Source organism: Triplophysa dalaica, chromosome 16, assembly GCF_015846415.1.
Source record: "Triplophysa dalaica isolate WHDGS20190420 chromosome 16, ASM1584641v1, whole genome shotgun sequence".
NCBI classification, from domain to species: domain Eukaryota; kingdom Metazoa; phylum Chordata; class Actinopteri; order Cypriniformes; family Nemacheilidae; genus Triplophysa; species Triplophysa dalaica.
The window spans coordinates 11,035,855-11,060,795 of record NC_079557.1 but is presented as its reverse complement, the minus strand read 5'-3'; the positions used below and the strand labels follow the sequence as shown (position 1 = coordinate 11,060,795).

Below are 24,941 nucleotides of genomic sequence, written 5' to 3'. Positions count from 1 at the left end.
GCAGGTTCAAATCTCCTTTTTTTCTGTACAGTGCATTCAAATGCTGCATTAAAAATGCAACTACGTATCAATTCACATCCTCTGATTTTCATGTGTATGCATGATGTAGAAACAACAGAACATACAGTATATGGATGGACTAAGTCAGTAGACCAGCAGTCATTAATGGCCTTTTACATGCAAACCGTGTTGTGATTGTGAGTATTGATGCGATTGATCTGCTGTGAGGTGATGCTGACAGGGCCGCTGGGTGAACAATGGGTGACTTTGGCTATTTCTAATAACAACAAATGCTGCAGAACTTTCTTTTCCTCGTCATTTTGTTTTCCTCCAACATAAAACGGGAGACTCAACTCAAATCTAACTATATCATTTCTTCTTTTTAAAAAGATTCACTCAAAAAAAAAATGGTGTCATTATTTATTCACCCTCATGACCGGTATTTGGTGGAACATAAAGGAAGATATTTTGAGAAATGTTTTGTGTCCATATAATGGAAGTCAATGGGAGGCAACGTTGCTTGGCTACCAACGTTCTTCAAAATATCTTTTTTGTGTTCTGCAGATGAAAAGAAAGTCGAACAGGTTTGGAACGACATGAGGTTGAATAAATGACGAAAAACTTCCATTTTGAGTGAAATAGCACTTAAGAAAATGAATCTTGTTTGAAGGATGTTTAGATATTTGCATCAGAAAATAACACCAAAATACAAAAAAAATCTGTAGTTTGCAGTGTTACTATAATGCAATGCTTCTGAAACCTGTAAAATGAAAAGCAAAGCTGAAGATATGTATGTTTTTATAACATTCATCTATAGTGCACAAACATCCACAGTGACACTCATATTCAGCAGCTGTGGCCGATTGCTATTTGCTTGTCTCCCCTGAATTATTTCTGTCTCGCTTAGCCAGTAAAGACTTGAAAAGACCATTTGAGTTACAAGAACATATTCTAAAAGCGTTTCCTACGTCACCGCCTCTTTTTTCACCTGACAGTTCCTTCCTCGTGACACATCTTCACAGGTGCAGAAAGCACTCAGGTACAGCTAGGTCTCCAGTCACGATGTAAGAGGTTAGCAAAGCCTCGCCTCCATCTGAACCTCTGCGTGGTGTGTGATGGGCTGAGCTTAGTTCAGCCAAAAACCTACTGTTATCTACAATTTCATGGAGTTTATGTCATTCCTATGTAGTGTAACTTGTCTAAAATGATCTTTCATTAAAAGTTTATAGGGACCAGGGACAGTCAAGCTACAGAGAAAAAGGGTAAAGGACTCATGAACGTTATTTTACCGTCTTTCAGTGACAAACAGAATCATACGATATTCATTATTATATGAGCATTATTATATTGAGTAATTAAATATGGTTAACAATGATTGTTTATTTAATGTACATTTTGTGTCCTGCTTCTTTAAATATAGCTTAACGTTTGAGTAAGGAGTTATCATCTATATAAATCCATGACTGTCCTCCTCAGTTATTACAAGATGTCTGCTCGCCAGATCAGTGAATTACGTTTGTGTGAGTGTGTTCATTTGTGCACGAGCATCAGCCACCATTTTGTGTAAACCATAGAAAATCAGGACATGTGTAAAGTAACTACTCATTATGATATAGTGTAATTCATATACTGAGTGCACGAGATTCTGCTTAGAAGACAGAAAATCACACTGAACCTACAAATCCTCCAGAACCTAAAAGTGATACTCCACACAAAAATGAAAATTCTTTCATGAATTGCTCCCTTCCAACTTGTTCCAAAGCTGTACAAATGTTTTTTGTTCTTTTGAAAACAAAGAAAGATACTTGGAAAAATGTTAGCACCTGACATTTCTAACATAGTAGGAAAAATGTAAATGGTAATCAAAGCTGCCTGTAAACCTTTTGTTTTGGTTAATTCTTCAAAATATCTAATACGATACGAAAAATGATAAAAAAATTCTTACTATGGAAGTCAATGATGTCCCCTGCTAACTTTTTTCCAAAAATCGTTCTGTGTTCAATATTATATAATTTTAGTAACTTCCATATTCTTATGCATAATTAGAAGGGACAAAAATTCAAGTAATTAATTCTGTCAAAATAACAAGATGAGGGTGGGTGATTTATTATATATTTTTGGGTAGCTCTCATGATATTCCAGTGGTGCAAGTTGTATCCATCCTTAAAATATATTGAAACAATAGCCTAACAAAATAGTGTGTTTACACTGAAAAGTCTTTCTGATGCATTATCTCACTATCTTGTATTGCTAATTGGCAGAACACTTTCAAAACATGCGTAAAAAGGCTTGAGAAGCCTTTGGCAAAAATATAGCTAACGGTGAAAAACTATGCGCTGGCACCTGAGCACAATTTAGCTCGAACCCCAAACATGAAGCATGAAGGAGCAAAACACTAATAAAAATGACAAACCTATCTCCAGCATTTTTGTTTTAGTCAAACATCATTTTGATGTGTATGTGAAAAGGGTTTTGTGACAATTGGCAAACCCCCTCACAAAAGAGCATAATGTAAGCGTAAAGCAGAGCGCATAATTCCTCTGTACACCATGTAAGAACATCTTGGAAAAGGAACTGCACCCACTGAAATATTCTGGCACAGTTTAGTCACAGTAAACAGTGCACTAGAGGAAACCAATGCAAAGCAACATACAGTATGTACACCATCACCATAAAAGTAACCATCAAAAAGATATGAGCATTAATCTTTGTGTTTTATCATACAACTACAGCAAAGAAGATGAAAGATTATAAGGACGAATGTCAAGCAGTACCACTCGAGTACAGGATCTAGCGATATGTGACCCGGAGTGTCCGTGTCCTGGAGAGAGGCTTACACCACCACTGCTCACCCAAATACTCTATCCCGGATTAAAAAAGCCACAGGGATGACAAAGGGGTGACGTGTTGCAATCACACGCCCGGGGCTTTAAGGGACAAACCTGAATATTTCTATCACCCGACACCACCTCCGGTGACCAAACACTCTCATTCACGTGCTTATGCATTGCCAGTGCAAGGCACCTTTAAAAAGTTCACGAGATAGGATCTACAGGCCAGCGCAGTGTATATCCACAGTTTGTTTGGTTTATAAAAGCACAACTATGAGATGTATAATGGCAGTGACAGTCTGAGCAGACCCGGTCTGAAGGTTCAGCTGAGCCAGCCAAATCGCTGTGACAGGGGCAGGTGAACAAGTGGTGCCACAGCTGGCTGAGAGAAGCCACAGTTAATCATACAGCTAACATTCACCTCAAAGTTCATGAAAGAATAGGGCTGTAATGATAATGATGGCTATATTTAGCCCTGTTTTCACAGCAGCTTGTAGTGGTTTCACTTGCTTATGTATTCCCATCTATGAGCGGCTGTTTTGAGGTAATTTAGGGAAAGAATCGTTATGAAGATTTAACAAAGTTTGAGAAATTATTTGATGTCTCATTCTGTCATAATATTACAGATTAAGTCAACATTTATCAATTTTTCTTTCTTGTTATGAAAGTAAAATGGGATATGCATGATGCTTCATAATAATTCTCTATTCTGCTTCTAGCAATATTTCACAGTAAATCAATATCTAAGTCAGTGTGAATATAAGTATACTGTATTTAATATTTTACTAACTATACCGCACTATAATTGTAGACATTTCTAGTGTTGTCAAATGTGATCTTCTGAAACATACAACTGTCACAAAAAGGATATTTTTAGATTTTTTTTAAATGATGTTCGTTAAGTCGAATTAACACGTCTTTCCATTACTTTAAAGGCACAGTTCAACCAAAAATAAAAATGATGTCATCCTTCATTTCAAACCTGTATGACTTTCTTTCTTCTGTAGGACACAAAAGAAGATATTTTGAAGAACGTTGGTAACCGAACAGCAACGCTACCCATTCACTTCTTTTGTATGAAAAAGAAGATATTTCGAAGAATGTTGTGAAATCGAACCCAATTCACTTGCAGTGGTTTTGTGTCCGATGTCACAACATTCTTCGAAATATCGTCTTTTGTGTTCAGCAGAAGAAGGAAAGTCATGAGGGTAAATGATGACAGAATTTTCAGTTTTGTATGAACTATCACTAACTCATCAATTTAACCAACTCCAACTTCAAGTCATACAACATGCAACTAGGTTTTAAAAGTAAGGAGAGTATCATTTAAAATTAAGAGACTTGTAAAGTCAATTTGAATTTGTGGCAGTTTTTGAAATGAAGTTTAAAGTTTTTAACAGGACAAGATTCCAGACAGTTACATATCCCTTAAATTGGCGGTACGTGAGGTGGGAATCCAAAAAAGATAGGAAGAAAGAGTGACAAACAGTACGAGGCTGGAGGGCATCCAGATGTGGCAGAAGGGAGAGTCTAAAGGGTAGCAGAGGGATTAGACAAATCTGGATTAGATTACAATAAATCCCTTAATTTCCTTTTAATTCAAAGTCTAATCATTAAAGACTGTTTTTAACAGCCAGCTGCCACCAGCTGCAACACGTAAACACACGCGCATCATTTCTAACAAATGTTTCAAGTTCTGGCAACATTAGTTAACTTTCATCATCCACTTACTCAAACTCTGCCTTTCATTTTCTCCCCGTGGTTTTTTTCTCTCTAATTTAACAAAACCTCTGTAACATCTACAGAACTGCTGTCAGATTGTAATGTCTCCATGTGTGTCCACTGATGGCTCATCTGCCAGATCTTTCTCCATCTGTTGCAACCTGGGGAAATCGATGAATAAACATGTCTCTGTATCTAGAGTCAATATTCTGGATAGGCAGCTCATTTATTGTAACTGTTGCTGTAGCTTCAGTTTGCTCATTACAGAAGTGAATTTGCATTAACTCCCTGTGTAACCGCCCCTGTCAGGCTTCCCTAATTGGACTTGGCCAGAGACCCTTGGGACCACAATCCAACAAAGGCTCTCACTGAATCAAGACAAGCACTGGGGGCTTCGTCCAAATTCTTAAATAATCAATGTGTTTCTATGGCAACAGCTACTCTGGCCGCTGCATTGACTAGAAAAAGCGTGTAGAGTCCACCCATCCTCATTCATTTCTCTTTGAACATACGCTCGTAACGCCATTGTTAAGTTGTACTTGTGAACTTTCCACACAGTACGCAGTTTGGGGATGTCACACTGGGCTGTGCTTTATTCGCATGGAGTATTTGAAAGGTATTGTCAAGCCTCAACAATCAAATCCATCAGTGCCAGACAGCATCGGGTGTGTCCATGCTTGAGATCACTACACCCTTGACATTTCAAACCATATCAATTTCATTTCTAAACATAACCCTCTGGATAAAGGAGAGCTCTCATTTCATGAAGAGCATACACATCCGGGGTGGATATTAAAGCCTAGTATAATTAAAAAACATGTTTAAATTGGTCCGTTTTGAAAATACGTTTTCATACTATGGTTATCATTAGCATGTTATTTTGCACGGAGAATGTAAAACCTTGTTATGTAGGTCATTTAAAAAGAACATAACTGTATCAGACGAGTAAAGAATTTTACAACATATATACACACATATATATTTCATATTAATATAGTAGGACTGTTACAAGATTTTTACAGGATTGTCAGAGATAAAATAAGTCATTTTCTTATTATCACAGTAATAAAGCAAATAAAATAAGATATCATTAAAATTTATCTTTAATTTTATGTTGTGTTCTCTTTTTTTGGCAAATAAATTATATTCAAAATACAAGGATATATGTGATGTGGCTCTTAAAGGGAAAGTTTTCCCAAACTTGAATATTTATTCAATCTCTTGTTTGACCCTGGACAACAAAACCAGTCTTATGGGTCAATTTTTCGAAATAGAGATTTTTACATAATCTGAAATCTGAATAAATAAGATATGTATTGATATAGGAGTTGTTAGATTATGACAATATCTGGCTGAGATACAACAGTTTAAAACTGAGTGTGCTAAAAATCTAAATATTGAGAAAATGGCCTATGAAGATGGCCTGAATCAGGGGCACTGTGTCAGGCCATCCACTCACAAAAATAAAGTTTTTATATATTTAAGGTAGGAAATTTACTAAATATCTTCATTGAACATGATATTAACTTAATATCCTAATGATTTTTGGCATAAAAAAATCTATAATTTTGACCCATACAATGTATTTTTGTCCTTTACTAAAGATGTTTCGGTGCTACTTAAGACCAGTTTTGTGAACCAGGGTCAGCACAAAAGAAGAATTTTTGAAGAACATTGGTAACCATACAACATTTCCCCCCACTGACTTCTACTATACAGACAAAAAACTACTCAAACCTTCCTTGACAAAACAACACAATTCAAACACAGGTGGTGAATGAGATAACGATGAATAAAGTGATGACATAATTTATATTTTTTGAAGATCCCTTATCTTGCTTGAAGATCCCTTCAAGCAAGATAACGCAATTTTCATTGTTTTTATATGTATTCACACAGTATAAATAATCAATGATATTGATATCACAGTTATTGTCAAATATTTTATACTGTGACATCCCTTATAAAAAGTAAAAAAAAATGTTTTATCTATAACTTATACTGCATACAGTACAGAAGGGCTGTACCATTAATCGTATTTTAATCCTGATAACGATTTTTGCTTCCCGCAATTAATTGAGCATACTAGTTGTGAAGCAAGCACAAAACTTGTGATAAGGTCGGAAAATCATCACAAACCTTTTATCTTTTAAACCGGCACTTTACAGGAAATATAAAACACAACATTTGTACGCTTCATTTCTACTATTTTAATCTTTTTTTTGCAAAACCCACAGAAAGACATGACGGGTGACCAGTGATTTAAAAACAAAAGCACAAAAAAACAAAAATGGAGTACCAGGGCGTGTAAACAAAAGGCTTGTTTAGATTCAAGCTGCGCTGCGTACCAGGATCGACACGGTGACATTACAGCAACGCGAGAGAGAATCGAGAGCCGTATCCCTTTAAATTGTGCTCTCAGTACTGCCATCATGTTCATTTTGTAATGGCTAGTAACCAACTGTAACCAAAAACCATCTTATATATGCCGATAAAACTGTTTACATTTTTGTGCGCATCCCCAGCGTGTCTTGAATGGGAAATGTTTGCAATTCAATCAATAAAGACCTAATTGCCATTCACTCAACATTACGGTGCTCAAGGACATAAGACCGGGAAAGTCAAAGAAGGAAGAATGCGGTTTTCAAGAGTTGGGCATCTGAATGGTGGGGTTTGTTTGTTTCCCGGTAGAAAACTGGTACAATGCAGCCATTTCATACACAACAAGAGGGATATATGAAATTATAAAAAATGTCAATCAGGTATCAAAATAGAAAATGAGTTTGCTTATTTTAATCCTGATAACAACAGAATTAAAAATGAAGAATTTAACTATTTCGATAGCGAGAGCCTTTAAATAAGTAGTTCACACAAAAACTAAATGACCGTTTTAATTTTAGTGTGAACAATCCCTTTAACCCATCAGCCATTTCTTTTTCCTCCAAGTAACTGAAGCACAGCCAGGCAACATGTTCTATTTGGTCATGGTGAGCAAACCCAAATGATCTGCAGAAAGGTCACCAGTCTGACCTACAGCTCCAGCTAAATAACAATATTAAATATTACAGCCACTATAAATAAACAACACCACCCTGAAAGAGTGTGCGTTTACGGATCTTCTGTATTAAATAGCGAGTTATGCAGCGTCAGTCTGACTAGCGGATGATGGATGATGAGAAACACATCAGCAGAATAGGGGTTAATAATTCAATCTAGGCTGCCCTGTGTGATCACACTGTTGCCAGGTTACGTGAACCACTGCCGCAGCAGTGCTGTAATCATCCCTCCATCATTACACTGTGAAAACAGCCTCAGTCACCATTGAGATTAGGAGTCAGAGCGCTCTGCAATCTATCACTACAGGCCAAGACGAATATGATATATCAAGGCATCTCCTGGAGAGAATTTTTGTGGAGAGTTTTCATTAGGTTTATATAGAATGAATGAAACACATAATGAGAGCGACGAGTCCTTCGCTCGCTTTTTCAGTGCTACTGGCTGGTTGCTACCCGTTGTTGCTAAGCTGAGAGCTGTGCCCACTCCTCTGCGTCGGGGCCTGTGCCAAAAACATGGAATCCACACAGAAAAATATCTGAAAGCAGCGCTATCCAAGCCATCGTTATGAAAAATTGACTTTCATGTGACCTCATTGCTTTGAAGGCTAGCTCATACAAATAAAAAAGAATCGTTCATATTCTTACAGTATGTTCTTTCAAATCTGAATGATTGTACTACAATAAAAGTGGACGTGACCAGAGGCTGTCGACCCACTGAAACGGAAACTAAGGCCGAAACATGATAAGTGGCCCCTCCCTCTTTTATAATAGCCAATAGCATTTAGTTATCCTCAGCCTGGAATTTGATGAGAAGCTGGCGTGCAGAATGATGTCATAAAAATGACTGATCTGTATTGGAAGTTTTAAACGATTACGTTTTATATAGACAAATGCTAGAAACGTTTTGGAACATAGTGAATAATAGTGATAAAATAAATTATAGTGGATAATACAAATTATCCTTATAGAAGTATTAGAAATTCTGTAACACTTTACAATAAGGTTGTATTTGTTAACATTTAGTTAATACATCAGCTAACATGAACTATAAATGAACGATACTTCCACAGCATTGACTGATCTGAGTTCATGTCAACTTCAGCATTTACTAATAGATATTTAAATCAAATGTCGTGACTGTTAACAATACACCATGAATTATCAACTGTATTGACATTAACTAACATAAAAAAATACTGATACATGATGAAAAACTATATAGTTCATGGTTAGTTGGTTCATGCCAGTTAAAGGGACAGTTCACCCAAATATACAAATTCTGTCATCATTTACTCCCCCTCGAGTTGTTCCAAAATCTAATTTCTTCGTTCTGATGAACACAATGAAAGATATTCGGAAGAATGACCGTACCCAAACAGTTTTTGGCCACCATTGACTACCACAGTAGAAAAAATGACAACGGTAGTCAAAAGTGCCCCAGAATTATTTGCTTTATACTTGTACATTCTTCAAAATAACTTATTTCGTATTTAACAGAACAACGAAATGAACAAATAATTTTTTCCTCACATGGTAGTAAATGCCAAATTGTGGCCAAAATTGTTCGATTACAAGCATTCTTCCAAATATCTTCCTCTGTGTTCATCAGAAAAGAGAAAGAAATGTATACAGATTTGGAACAACTTGAGAGTGAGTAAACGAAGACAGAGTTTCCCTTTGTGCGTAAACTGTTCATTGAATGCAACAAATACAAACTTATTGTAAAGTGTTACCATACATTCATACCAAAAAAATCTATTTCATGTCTATTCTAAATTCATGTGGACTTTAAAAAGTCCCAAAAAGGCATTGAAGCCCATTTGCTATATTCTCATATACAGTAAGTCTTCTGAATTTACACAATAGAAAAGTCAATATTAAATCAATATTGTACCTTGAAAATAAGTTGTGGTCACAATCCACTTATCATGTCAAAACAAGCAGCTTGACATTTTCTTGTGTTTCACAAAAGCAGCTCATTTGTATTATAAGTGCCAATAAATGCAATATTGACTTTATACAAAATAATCTGGGCCATATCACCTTTGGTTTGGCAGCCCTTATCCGCTCACTTCATGACCTTGCTGTGTGTTGCTTCTCCAGCAGTCGCTCTGGCAATTTATAATGGTCTTTGCAGCGGGCGAGAAATCAGCAGACGAGATTCACGGTTTCAACCATTACAGTCTCATTAAGCTTTTCCTGTGAGCCACCTGAAGCAGCACAGAGGAGCGCAGACACAGTTGGCACTGAAGCTCCGAGGAGCGGCTTCAGGCTCACTATAAACACAGAACAAGCCTTTGAGAGTTGGGTTCAAAAGAACAAGCGCTGATTACAGTGGGCACCTCTTTCTCTGTGTTTCTCCCTTTCATTCTCTCTCTCTCTCTGTTCTTAGTAAGTCATTGCTATAGCATAGGAAAGAAAAAATGACAAAACTCTTTAATATCTCAAAGTTTGTATCCTTCTCGGATTATTCACTTGAGTAGTAGTGACCTTAAATGTGTCGTCCTTTCCAAAGAGACGACATCAATCTCTCGAACGTGCTAAGATGTCCTATCAAAGTCTCTCAAATATGACAGCTTTATTGATACTGTATGTCAAAAATTGTCTTCATATTTGTTCATACGAATACACAGCATACTGAAATAAAGCATATACGAGAACTCCATTACATCTCCTGATCTATGAAAGATCACATCCCAGAACTCCATCACACCCACACCGATCCATTCACTCCGCGTGCCTGCCTTCGGTTTGGCTGACCAATTTGTGTAGGTGTCGAAAGTGAAGAAATACAGTAAGTAGGACAACGAGTGCTGTGCCACTACTTTCTGTGCGCAATTATGAATACATTCATGAGGACGCTTATCCATATGCTGGTGTATTTACTGCCAAATAGCAGAGAAAAGAGGCTTTGTTTAAAATGTTCGTATCACATCAGGAATTGCCAAAACAATCTGCCACCCACAGAGGGGCCAGATTTGCAGTCTCTCTTGCACACCTTGGAAAGAAGAGAGGATTTTAGAGCTCAAGCCCTATAGCGTACATCTCCACGGTGATCAGAGTGACCGTCACTGTCTTTTATGTTTTTATCATCCCCACTGATCTGAGGACACAAAGAACGGATTTTCGGTATCAGGAGAGGAAGCGCTTGTATGGGTATTGAGAATATGATTCAGTCCATCAGAGGCGTGTTATGATTAGGTAAGAGGTAAAACAGTACTGCAGTAATGCAATTCTAATATTAGAACGCTTATGTAATATTATCAATAAATCTTCATTCATAATATTCACTAAATATTTATGTTACAAACTAACATTTCTTATTTTTATTTATATTAAAGCAGTTATGACTCTTGTAATCGTTTAATTCTTGTACTTCATTCAGAATGGACAGTTCGTTCTCACAAGCATTCATACAAATTTAACGAGCAGGTTAATTTGGGTATCGTACATAAACATACGATTATTAGAAAAAGCAATACTGAAGCCCCTCCCCTAAACCTGCCACTAGTGTGAAAGCAAATCATACCATAACATACGAATGAGACCTCGTCAAATAGTTACAATTTGCTGTGAGATTGTGTCGGAATGTAATAACTTGTTCTTTCGCTCAACTGACCTCCTTTCTCCTGCAGGACAAGGCATTAAAGACCAATAACCGAATGAGCAGTAACCCCGCCCCTTCAGCCACATGTCATATAGAAATCACATACGGGACACACGGTGTGTATGCACAACTCACTAAAACCGAAGGCCTGCTATGCAACAGTACTGGAGCTCTCTCTAAAATATATATAAAGCACATTTTAGGTATCCTTATTTAAATAACATCTGAAATTATTTAAAAAAATTGCAAACATTGAATATCACATTTCAATTCAGACTTTAATAAAGCATACGAAAGATTGTGTTGATAAATAGGTTTAAAGTGCAGGTTCAATGCGTATCTGCTGAGTTCAGCGTCTGTCCAAAACCAGCAAAAATAGGCCCAGAGCCATATTAATGCATATCTTACACATTTGCTGTCTTATGAGTTATTGCTGTACAATATGTTACAGCCGAATAAAGCCACAGTCACAAGATGAGAGTTGCTAATGTCCCGCTTAGTCAATGATTCAACTTCAAGCCAAAACTATTGCCCAACCAATTCCCATTGCATAAACTGAAATTAAAGGGATTGTTCAACCAAAAAATACAACTTCTGTCATCATTCAGACACATTATTTTCAAAACCTGTGCATGACTCTGTGAAACGCCAAAGAAGAAATTTCGAGAAATGTTTCAGTGGATTGGTATCCATATAAGTGAAGTCAAAATAGGCCAATGTTGTTTGGTTACCAACATTCTTCAAAAACCATATTTTGTGTTCTGCAGAAAAAAGAAAGTCATTTAAGCCTGGAATAACATGAGAATACGTAAATGATAAAATATTATTTTATTTTTGGCCGAACTATCCCTTTAAATATAACCATATACATTTTCCAAGTATTTAGAAATGCAAATATAAAAATGGGAATTATACTACATGTCCATTTATTACCTAAAACTGTGACCTTGGCATTGAGCCGCTCAAATGCTAATTCAACTAAAATGCCCAGGTTTTTACTTTCTGCCAGATCCAATGTCTTACTCAAGCGAACAACCCTCATAATGTTCAAAGACCTTTTACTTGGGTTTGAGCTTTATTAAATAACTCATAACCAAAAGTAATTACATAAATGACTCTTGCTCATTACTCCATATTCTCTGTGGACGGTTTGACGAGAGAACGCTCAGAGGATGTAAATCGTATTTAGAGCCTTTTTAAACAGGCACATGCTGGGAGGTTCATCCGTTTCCCATAATTCGTGCCATTTTTCACCTTTGCTGAATGGTAAAGGCTTCTATTTTTTTCATGGGATCTGATAAAGGTTTGAACTGTTTTTGCATCATCATGTACAACCTTAAAAATGTGAATGATCCCACAAAGCCTGATAGATAGGATTGACATGAACAAAAAATGCTATTAATGAATGGTAAAGGGACCTCTGTTGCATCTCTCTTTCAGGTTCAAACACAGGCCCTCATCTCATACTGCAGTGATTCTGTTGTGCATGTGCAGCGCTTGGATTTGGGTGATTATATAATTGGAATTTTAATGGGGAATATTAATCCACTGAGGGCCCATATTCAGATTTATAAACTGGCTGATCAGGATCTGCAGTGACTCGGGCAGCCTATTTAAAGCACAGTTATTGTGTTACACAAGTCACATACTCCAGTAAGTCAGTGTGCTAAAAGACATACTGTACCCTACAAAAATAATGCAAACTCACACCATGTAATTCATAGCATACTGAAATATTAAAGAGGTAAATATGCATTATGAATATATTGTCATCAACTAAAGACTTTACATAGTGTGTTCATAGGCAAGGGAGCACATCACAAAATGGAGTAAAAATATTAAAAGATTGAAAATTGCTAAATAAATTGTGTGACAGATTTTGAGGTAGAGGTAGGGGTAGTATTAGCTCAATATAGCTCAGCATAAAAACAATAGTCAAACAAAGTCTGTTAATGTTAACCCCCATGGCGCAACATACAATTATATTCAGACATGGACTGAATGTCATCTGCAAGTTGAGAGATGTCTGTAATAAACAGCAACATACCCTTATGCCTAAATCTGCGCCTACATTTATTTTCTTGTTTTGTTTTCTCTTGTCCTACGCAACCACACTGCCACAAAGTCTTGATGACTAATGTAAAAAATGAAAACATTTTAGGCCTGCAAGTAAAAAATACAGCAGAAACATCTAGTGCGCTCAAGCATCTAGCAGACAAGTAATATGTTTTTGTGGGTTTACAGGCAAACTACCAATCCTTTCTAGCAATGACCAACATCCAGAAAGCTCTGACCATTGACTGTCAATATTTACACAGACAACACACCTTATATAGCATCATAGATTTTACCCTAAGGAAGGAAAACCGAATTGCATTTTTTCCAAATTGCATTGAAACATAAGAGTGAATATTTTTTGTATTGCGGTAATAAGAATTAGGGTTGAAATGTGCTCAGTTGTACTGCAAAATGTAATGAAACCCTAACAACACATGATTTTCAAAGGATTCTAGGGAATCAAATTTAGAAAAACATGCACTTAAATGTCCAATGTGTAATTTTTCTATTAAAAGAATTGCAACATTAAATACATAACTATGTCTTTAGAGGTGTATAAGAAGTGTATATTGAAGTGTTGTGTTTTTATTACCTGAGAATGAGTTAATTCTATCTACAGTACATACATTGGGGGTCCCCTTGCATGGAATTCGGCATGTTGTATCTACAGTGGTCCCAAACGGAAAAACTTCTTTAGAGAGCACGTTTCGAATAAACTTTATCTCCTTCGCAAAAGAAGTGAAAACGTGACAACAAAGTGCTTCGAAAGGGAGGGGTGCAATTTGCAGTCTCACCGCTAGATGCCTGTAAAATCTCCACATTGCTCCTTTAAGAAAAAATTATAAATACAAAGGTAAATAAAGAAGAATATGTTTTTTCACTATCCGGGTATTTTGTGATTCAATGACAGCGAAGATATATCAGATCTCTACTGTCACACTTTAAAATAATACGAACAACAGCTCCTACCTGAGCTGTAAATGAATTAAGACAAACTGAAGCATTAACTCAAACACACACATGCTGCCTGGAAACCATAACGTTGAGCCGATTATCCAGCATGTTATCTGTACAGACTCGGCTCATCCCTCTTGTAGCTGTGGCCTGAGGCAGCTGGGACTCTTAGATATCCGAGATGTTCTGCTTGATTTCTATCTCTCTAGAGAGGAAGGGTGAACGAGCAAGTCTGTGTGTTGCAAGAGTATGTAATGTATTTATGCTGTTCTGTACTGAAAAAAAACTGTTTCAACCTCTAGTGAGACAAAAATCATGACAATGAATGATAAATATAAAGAAATTAGTGACACAAAAAACATTACTGGTGACTTTCCAAACACAGTCATACCATTGGTGATATAGACATAAATGACCTCAAGGAGAGGTGTGCTCATAAAAGTTACTTCTCATCTGGTATACTTTCTCACACATTAGTGTACATCTAAATAGTTGGAATAGAATAGAATAGTAGTATAACATATATAAATCCCTCTGTTATATACTGTATACTCAGAAAACGCGCGGAAAACGTGAGCCGCGCATCTTCCTCTCCTTAAATGAACGGCGGTAAGTTGAACTATTTGAACTATTTCCATCTCGATGTGGCACCGACGCGCCTAGAAAATGTGTACCGGATGCACGTCACGACTGCGTTGCCCCCTATATGGTGCGCCTGCCGTGGGTCTACATTTAAAATAATGACTATGCGTACAGAAAAGAGGCAAATTGTGAACCGGGCCTAAAATGTTTTCTGTAGCTCAGCGGTAAGAGCATTGCGTTAACGACGCAAGGTTGTGGGTTCGATACCAGGGGATTGCAAATACCTATGTAAAATCTATAGGATAAAGCAATGTTAGTCGCTTTGGATAAAAGCATCTGTCAAATGCATAAATGTAAATGTTTTCATGCTAAGTATGAGGGTACACGGCCATGAACTAAATGGCTGTTTGAATGTTCTTAGTCTGATGCAGTCTAAACAATATGTTTTAATAAAGCTAGGATTTGTCAACACATAGCTTCAGCAAGAGAGAGCAAATAACCGTGGTAGAAAGCTACATGTTGACAGAATAAATTAGAGATTCATCAACACTTCAGTAGCCTATGCAAATAAAGCAGATTTAACAAAAGAGAAAGGAAAGAATATTTCACTTTCCCACTAAATATGCAACCATGATATTTTACATTCGTCTAGAATATTTTATACAATACAAACAAGCTCTATAACATGTCACTGTTTACATCAAATGCATGCACAAGCATTTTGGAATAACGTGTTTTTACAATTTAATCAGTTTTTCAAAAGAAAACGTATTAAAGGGGTAGTTCACCCATAAAGGATGACAACGTTTTTATTTTTGGGTGAAGTATCCCTTTAATGGACTGTTGGGAATTTTGGGTAATTAAACCTTTTTAAGCAAGACATTGATATTGAAAAAAACTATTTATGACTGGGGTTAAGACTACTGTATATAAACGCCTATATTTAACAAAATCAAGAACAGCAAATGAACCTTCACCCAGATGGTGGAAGATGTTATTCTCATCAGTAAAAACTATTATCAGTAAAAATAATGTACACTGTACAAAGAACAGACAGTTTTAAGGAAACCAATATTGGGTAAAATTTGGTTATCTGAGTAAATAAATATGTATATAGAACCATTTGTTGACATAACAAGCTAACAAAATGAGTCCAACCTTATTAAAAACAACATGTTTATAGTAAACCTCGGGTATATAATGCATTTAGAATGGCCTAAAACCACAGATCCGAGCATTGTTTATGGGGTGATTTTAAAGGTACAAGAGAGTGTTGCTGTAATGAATGCTGTGTTTTATGCACATTCTTTAAGGGAGAAACAGAGGCAGACAACACTAACTACATTAGCAAACAGTGTTAAAACAACGTGAATAGACTATTATAAAACAAGCTATTTTGGAGTCCGTGAGAAAGCATTTGAGGTGAAAATGACTGAGAACAAGACTTAAAACTAAAAAAGAGGAGTAAAATGCTAAGAAAATTTTTCAGAAGCCTTGCATGAAAGAAACATTCTGTGAGTATTCTCCCCGCATGAACCTTGTCTGAATAGGATGAAAACGCTGTATGTAAATTTGTGCTTGTTCAACTGTTGTGAAATGTTTGGTTTAATGCAACAACACAGTAACTTTAGTGAAGGTACACGTTATTAGATTAGATTCAACTTTATTGTCATTACACATATACAGGTACAGTGTAACGAAATGTAGTTATGTTAAAATGGGTTTTATTTTATTTGTTTCCACATTTTTTTACCCTAATGTTCATTCTTACAAATATAGGTGCCAAAATTTTACTTTAAATTTAAACATCTGAAGAAACTTTCTGTTTTACAAAAAGTTCTTTGTGGGGAAAAAAGTACTTCAGATTATAAAAGGGTAAGAAAAAGATGCTTCTTTAAAGAACCTTTGACTGAATGGTTCTTTGGGGAGCCAAAAACAGTTCATCTACGGCACCGCCAAGAAGAGTCTTTTTAGGCACCTTTATTTTTAAGTGTTGTTCCAAACCTAAATGATTTCTTCAATTACTGTGGAAAACAAATGATGAAAATTCTCTTGCAATTCAAATGAATGAACTGGGATCTTAGTTTTCTTCAAAAACAATAGCTTTAGTCTGCAGTCAGTGTAACTGCAGGGGATCCATTACTGTTTCCAAAATTTCTTCCAAAAGAAAAAATGAGATATAGTGCATTTCACCATGTCCTTTAAAATCAATGAAAGCCGACGAATCCAAGCTATAAAATATTTTAGACCTGCAATTTCTGTGCTATGTCTTGTGTGTGTCCATATCAGAGGTAAAAGGAAAAAAAGGTCTAAAACTACAAGCACTATGAAGCTCAAAAGCACCGTTAAAAGCACCCACAGACGCCCACAACACAGCGAGAGAGTCAGGAAGCTTCAGGATCAGCACTCTCCAGTCCTATTGATTGTGATGCATGCAGATTCTATGATCTCATGTGGGAGTTTTAATGCCGGCCGGTGCAGAACGCAGCCAATGATATTTGAAGCATCCCAAAGGGAAAGCGGCAGAGCAAAGGCACAAAAGAGGGAATGCAAGCTCTCCAAAAATAGACTCTAAAATTCATTGGGATTTTAGCCCTTAAACTGAAGCAGCAGGGAGGGCTCTGCAACGATGCTGTAATAGCAAGCAATGCTCTCTGTGGCATCTTTACATGCCTACTTTTCTTTGTCAGCCTGGCGGTCACGTCCACAACTGAATACGACAAATAAGCTGACCACTATAATTTTGTTTCCAGACTATCACCGCTGCGTTCAGCAAAAACTTGAAATAAAACAAAGCAGGTGAGCAATGAAATAAACAGGCATCTCCACCCACCCCTCATGTGCTACAGAGCGAAGCAGGGGACCTGCGCTCCAACAGGGCCGCCGACTGAGAGCATATGGCTGACAGGTCAATGGCTATGAGCAACACAGTCACTCACTTTTACACCCACACAAATACATTAATTTAAGCCAAAATATAAGCGTGAAGTTAACACAGTGTCCTTTGGTTAGTTCATATACAGTTGAATATTGTCAAGAAAATATTATTGAAATCTATGGGTAAATATATAGTATTAGGGGCGATCCACATTTTGCATCTAAAACCGTGGGGGAAATGCGAGCCGCACAGCTAAACAAAGAATTAATGGATTATATGCACTGAAAATACCTTGCAATAAGTCTGCTACCAGATTTATTTATGCTGTGATCGTCTGTGTTTCCATCTTCACGGAGCTTTTCTATATTGGTTGGCCGGTTCTTGTCACATGACCTGTGTACGGCATTCTGAAAATTCTTAAATATTTTAATCTCGATGCGCCCATGCGCATAGCAAAAGGCATGCACCTCGTGACCTCATCGTGACCTATTTAAACACGGTTGCCGCGGGTCTACATATAAAATAACTCATTTGCGTGTGCAACATACACGAAATGTGAACGGCCCCTTAGTAGTCCCTGATGTACAATATATACTGTAGGACTCATGTTGTAGGCACAGCATAGTCAATAACATCAAAAGACCCTAACATAGAAAGTTATTGGCATGTTATTGGATTGTTTGTGTAACAAAAAAACATGATGTCGCTTCTGTATCCATACTTCTGTGGAAGTAAAAATGTTCACTAAGTAATAAGAAAGCTATCATACAGCTTCTGGCATGGAATATAATACACAACAACCTCTTTCATGGTGTTGTTATAGTGCTATGAACTATTTGTAGGAAAGATCTATGTGAAACAAATGCCTGTCTTGTGTTTGAAAGACAAAACAATAGCATACAGGTTTAAAATGACATGACATTATACATTTTGAAGCAATTATTCTTAAAACTGGACCAATGAGAGCAACTGAAAAACAAGCTTCTTAACACTAGAACAAATTGAAAATAAGTAACAAGCCACTATACAGTAGACCACTACAGACAGTATGTGACATTGTATCTTGTCTTGGCCACACTGTCTAAAAATCTTTTTTTAGAGTTATTTTATAGAAATGTTCTTCTTTCCTTTATTCTAGCCTCTCTTAATCTACAGACAACATGCACTCAAGCTTCAGACATCTTTAACATGAGTTCCCCACACAGCTATGATGAAATGAATTAAAGCTGCAGTACTGAGAGATTTCTTTCTCTCTAGATAGATAAAGGCAAGCAGACATAGACACAGCAAAAACACCCATTAGAGACGAAATTGTGCAAAAAAATATATGTGAAGGCTAGAATATATTACAGATGGAACAAAACTGTCAGCTGACTAAAAAAAACCAGACAACTCTGTTAAGTTTTATTCAGGATCGCATCCCTTAACTTCTCTTTTATAAAAGCTAAAAGTGTGCATAAATATTGCAGCATACCATCTTCCCCATTTTATAGTGCATTTGCAGTGATTTTTCATGCTCTCCTCCATCGTGTTTTTATGGATTTAGTGCATTTTGTTTTAAGAACAGGTATAAAGCGGAACCTCACCCCTTAATCAAAATTTCCCCATGTTTTACTCACCCTCAAGGCATCATAACTGAATATGGTATTCTTCTTGAAGAATAATGCAGTCGGGGTTATAATACCACGTATCATTTTACTTCCAAGCGGTAGAATGGGAGTGAATGGGTGTTGAATTTTTTAAAGCTCCAAAAAGTGCATCCATCGATTAAAGAACTGCTCGACACAGCTCCAAGGCCTTAACAAAGGTGTTCTGAAGCGAATCGATGCGTTTGTTTAAGAGAAATATCCATATTGACGTTGATGTCTATTTTGATTCAGGGGTGAAGTACCGCTTTTAAACCTCTGTGTGTAAAGGGTTGGCTATACTTTGCTGACCGGATTTAAATAACATCCTGAAATTGGCTTTAACGTTACAAACATATATTTCAACAGAATGACTGAATGGTGGATTGAATGATCTATATGATGCAGAGTCTAGATGCCTGACACCAAAAGCCAAAATAATGTTACATATATGTTTGGCAAAATCCATAGAAAACAATTTACAGTACATTCCGATGATATTGCCATTGTTGGTGCCATGCTCTTTCAGTCCATCTAAAGGAACAACAAATAATGCATAACCATGCACATCTGTGGGTTAATGCTAATATTGGGCGAATGCGTCTAAAAATAGACTGCATAAATGGTATCAGTGATGTCCAGATCAATACATTTGCTACAAAAATTAAACGGCGTAAAGATAACTGCGCCGTCAGCAAATAAAAAATGTCATGATGAAGATGCACATGTCTATAACATGCCACTGAATTCAGCGCTCTCTCGGTAGAAGGATCTCTAGCCGTCTTGTAGCTATGGCAACATCTAAAGTTAATTGGGTACCTATGCAGTGTTAGGAGGAATCAAACACCGTTCTCCTGCAAGACCATGTTTCTTTTTGAGGAAACATTTCTCTTAGTTTTCTCATTGAACAAATTTACTGTACTGTCAACAAACAAACCCAGTAAAAAAGTGCAACTTACATGATAAACATTTTGCTTTTTAACAGCACTGTTTGGATTGCATGTGTGTAAATAAACTATATTGTATATTCATTTCTAAGTACAAAGCAAAATTTATATCATGTAAAAAGTATTTCCATATAAACCCTTGTGATATAAAATATCTACCTTACAGAAGGCATATAAATTATATTCCCTGATAGATTAATGAAAAGTGGTGTAGAGAAAGTAAATTGGCATATGCATGAATTACGTTTTTTATTCACAAGCCAATTTAAGAGTATAGATTCACAGCAAGCATTTTCACAAGAATTTCTAATGCACAACAACATCTAAGAGAAATAAAACATGAATAAGGCGTATTTCTGTTGAGTAATTTAGATAACCTTTATGTTATTTGCTGTATATATTTTTCTATTTAATACTCAGATGTGTGGCCTCACATTCAATGATTCTCATTTTTCCAGAAGGCCATATCGTTGGTGGAGAGAGGAGGGTCTCGTGGGACCCACCCTAAACCGGCCCTGTCTGGAAAGGATGAGGTATGTCTTATTATCCTTAACATACATACCCCAACCCCCAGCCTGTTTCCTCTCCGCAACCTAAAACCCCACATTACAAGTGGAAATTCAATTTGTTCAGATCTCCCACAAACCCAATATCCTCCGACATGAATACACTGCTGTCTATCACGATGTCTCGAGCTAAACATCCACCCGTGAGCACTCACAAACGCAAGTCCTGCTCCTGATTTATGACATGAATAATCAACTGAGCGACTTGGCCTACTGCTGTGAACACACGGAGCACAGACACACACCACAGAATATCACCTCGGATGTATAAAAGTGTAACTAATGAGATGCTTTATCAAGAAAAAATGATATTGCATCGCGGTTCCTATTGAATAAAAATATTCAGAATATATTGTAGATACTAGGCATCTGTAATCTAAAGCATTATGGCAATTTATTTAATTTCATACAAATCTTTGGATGTGATGAAAGATGTGGATGTAAAACACAACAATTGTATTCTTAAAGATAAAATATATTGCTCTTTGGCAGCTCACAAGACTTTATTACAGCACATTTTCATTTGTGTTAATGTAGATATAGCTTGTCTCTTTTAGTCTAGAGGTTTTTGTGTAAAATCTGAAATATTCATTATATAATCTTGCCTTTCGATAGTAGATAAAATCTTGTAAAATTGTAAAACCATCATAAAATGTTTGTCTTTTAAAATTGTATTTGTGATCTTAAATCATTAGCATTTTAAAGATACATCTTATTTCTCTCTGTCAATCATTTTATGTAAAGCACTTTGAATTGCCCTTGTGTATGAAATGTGCTATATAAATAAACTTGCCTTGCCTTTTAAATGTACTTAAAAGTATTGGCAAATATAAAACAATGTGTGGACTGTTTTGGATCTCTTTCAATCTAAATTTAATCTTTAAGGATTTAAAGGTTCGTAAAAGATAAAACATCTCTATATTATCTCCATATTGCTTTTCTTGAGACCTTGCTATAGAAAACCCTTATAAAATGAGATATTGGCATTGTCCTGCCATAATACAGATTAACCATCCACCTTTATAAGAATCTTTAATGGAATCCAGTAATGACATAATGGCAAACATGTTCCCCTTTGAATTTTCTCAAATTGTGATGCAACCAGTAAACAGGGTGACAAAATAATTTAACAAGCCTGCTTCATCCTTTGGAGACTTCTGAGTTATCAGAAAAATCTTTCTAGATGCAATGCAGACGCTTCATCACTAAGATGGAGGCCGCCTGTACCACAGCTGGGGGTAAAAGATGACAACATCTGAGGAGTAAAGTCTCTAAGAGTAAAATCTACTGCATCCACCACAGCACACACAATAGAGAATGTGAACGTGGATTTAAATTTGGCTCAGAGTTCAATTAAGTGTGTGGTATAAAGCAAGTGAAATTAGGTCAATCGGATACTTCTTCAGGGTACGTTTGACAGATTTATGACAAAAATGCTTCAAATAAATCATGAAAAGAACAGTGCCCATCCATGTGAAACTTCCAGATACCTTGAATCAATTACAGCACATCAAAACAGGCATAAATTCCCAAAATAATCAATGATTTTCTGACACATTTTCATATCTTGTGATAAATGAGGCATTTCTAAGGTCCATTTGTTATTTAACTCGAATCATCCTCGTGAGACTGGGCTGTAAAGCTCGGAAGCAGAAAAATGATAAATTGGTGCCTAGGGAACGACACATTCTGAAGAATAGCTGAGCAAGGTGCTCATTTCTACTACTTCACATACTGAATGCCAAGTCCTGATACAAATCCACACACGTCCTTTACATTGATAAAGAAATGTTTAGAAATGCTTCCCACAGCTATGTTATCCATCAAATGGGCCTATTAAATGTTATGGTAATGCAGAATAAGATCCTCATCTACAGTCTTACATGAAATGAAAATATACCCTATTGACTTGTGACAATGCATCAGTGCACATTATTAAAAAAAATGCTCTTTAAAAATGTAATGACTTATTAAAAATAATAACTCCATCTCGGAAATGATTGTCGTTGCACACTGACATCGCCAATCCCTTTCCTTTCTAAACCCCTCTCCTTCCACCACCTGACTCCACTTATCTATTCCTTGCTGGATAAGAGCAGTTCCTTTCTTACATTCATATCCTGTTTCTTTAAGACAGGTCGATGCCAATCCACACCAGTAAGAGCACACTGGTATCATATTGCCTTTAATATCACTACGTCAATGATAAACGGAAATGCAATACTGCTTTATGGTTAAATGTGAACAGGGTTTGGGTTGACTGGGCGATGCAATGTGGTGTGTCATAAAACAGTATATGGCGTCAGATCGGTCTTAGATGACATCACGAGTCATAAATATGATGTTTTCTGATAATTAAATATAGATTTCACTGCGTATAGACGGTATATACTGTATATATATATATACATAAAAGCTTTAAGCCATCTAAATGCGCTGCTATGGCGAGTAGGAGGCAAACACAAGCTCACAAATCTACAGATTCTCTCTCAAAGCGTCTCTGCTCACAGCTCCACCAACTGCCTTCTCTTATGTAACCCTCTCTCTCCTCAGCCCGCCTGTCTTTATTGGCTGATTTCTCTCTTGTCCACATTAGCATTTTCACCACTATCATTGCCACATTCCTGTGCTGTTTTATGATTGCCAATTCTCTCTCCCCAATGACGGATATTTTTCCCTTTCCACTCCTCAGCCTTGATTTCATCACATCTCAAGCTAAAATGCATTCGAATTTACCACAGAGGCGAAAATCCCCGCAAATGAAATGCATCTGCAAGGCCTTCATACGCTACAGTTTCTTTTATATGCATTTCACGGGCACCGGCCTGGCCAGAGGAGAAACCAACAAGATGATGCTAGACATGCCGTACATATGAGAATCTTTAATGTAGCGTCATTGTCCTATATTCTCTGTTTCACACATTCCTTCTCATTAATTAAACATGCACTCCATCAATACGGCATCAGGTATTTCATACAGTGCATGGGAGGAGATGCATGCTTGTTTCATTTCACCTGATGACATATGTCCCCATGAGAAGGAAATTAAGAGAATAAACAGGAAATGTCAGACATTAAGTGCTCATTTATTCCGTTTACAGCAAACGTTGCCAAGACGTACGCATGCATAATTCATGATTGAAACAAAAGCGAACAGGGGGGAAAAAACCACGCCGGTTTTGACTGGTGCTTCTGCGATTCTTTGAACCGAAGCAACGGCACAATTAGTCAGCTCCTCGCTCACACCTTTCTCTCTGCGCTTGGTGAAATTTCACCCTGACTGCCACCGAGATCTCACCCTCCATTTTACTTGCTCTGCGTCTCTGCGTTTCTCTCCGCCGTTCTGCCTTGGCCGCGCACACAAAAACCAATAAAAACCTGTGTGCACTCACACACCCCCACACCATAGACGTGCACACACGCCGAATGCACCGAGCATGCATGCAGGCTGTTTCACATGAGAGGCTGCCTCCTCCATTTTATACATTCAGAGCATCCCTTCCCCCATCCCTGCTGCCACTTACACACACCTCACTTAATTACAGCTTCTGTTGCCTGCTTTGGTCTGATATGCTGGGATTTAAGATGCCCGGTCACGGGCAATATGAGATTAAAAACAAGCTGAAATGGCCGGGAGTGAAATTTGGAGTTCTGACCTGTATTAAATCACTGTTAGCTCCGTGTCCACAACGTACAATAATCCATTGGAGATCGATACAAAAATAAATAAAAGAATCAAGAGTGCATAAATAACATCACCGCCTACAACTCTGAAACAGATGTCTCTGTATTTGCATTTCATTTAAGGTTATGTGATGTTTTGCTTGGTCAAAATTGCCATCTACTGTATGGATTAAAGTGGTCACTTGTTGCACCATTTCTCTAAAGCAAATTCGTGGTCACCATGGCCCTGTCAAGCCTTGTCGAATGATGGTGTAAAAACCGACGAAACCAAAATGAACTGATGGAACAGTGAGAGGATTAAACTCATCCTTAGAGAACAAAGCTTGATGAACATATTGTAAGATTACAGCACATGCGGTATGAAAGGATGAAGTCCCTTAAACAGATCTTTTCCTAGCGTCCCCGCACAAGATTTTATCCAGAATGATTAT

The 24,941-nt window shown here is 37.0% G+C and overlaps 1 protein-coding gene across 11 annotated transcripts in view; it reads right to left on the bottom strand.

The window, feature by feature from the left end:
- dlg3 (discs, large homolog 3 (Drosophila)) overlaps positions 1–24,941 on the bottom strand; it is a 77,155-nt gene that overhangs the window by 33,362 nt on the left and 18,852 nt on the right. The gene's annotated exons all lie outside the window — the stretch shown is intronic.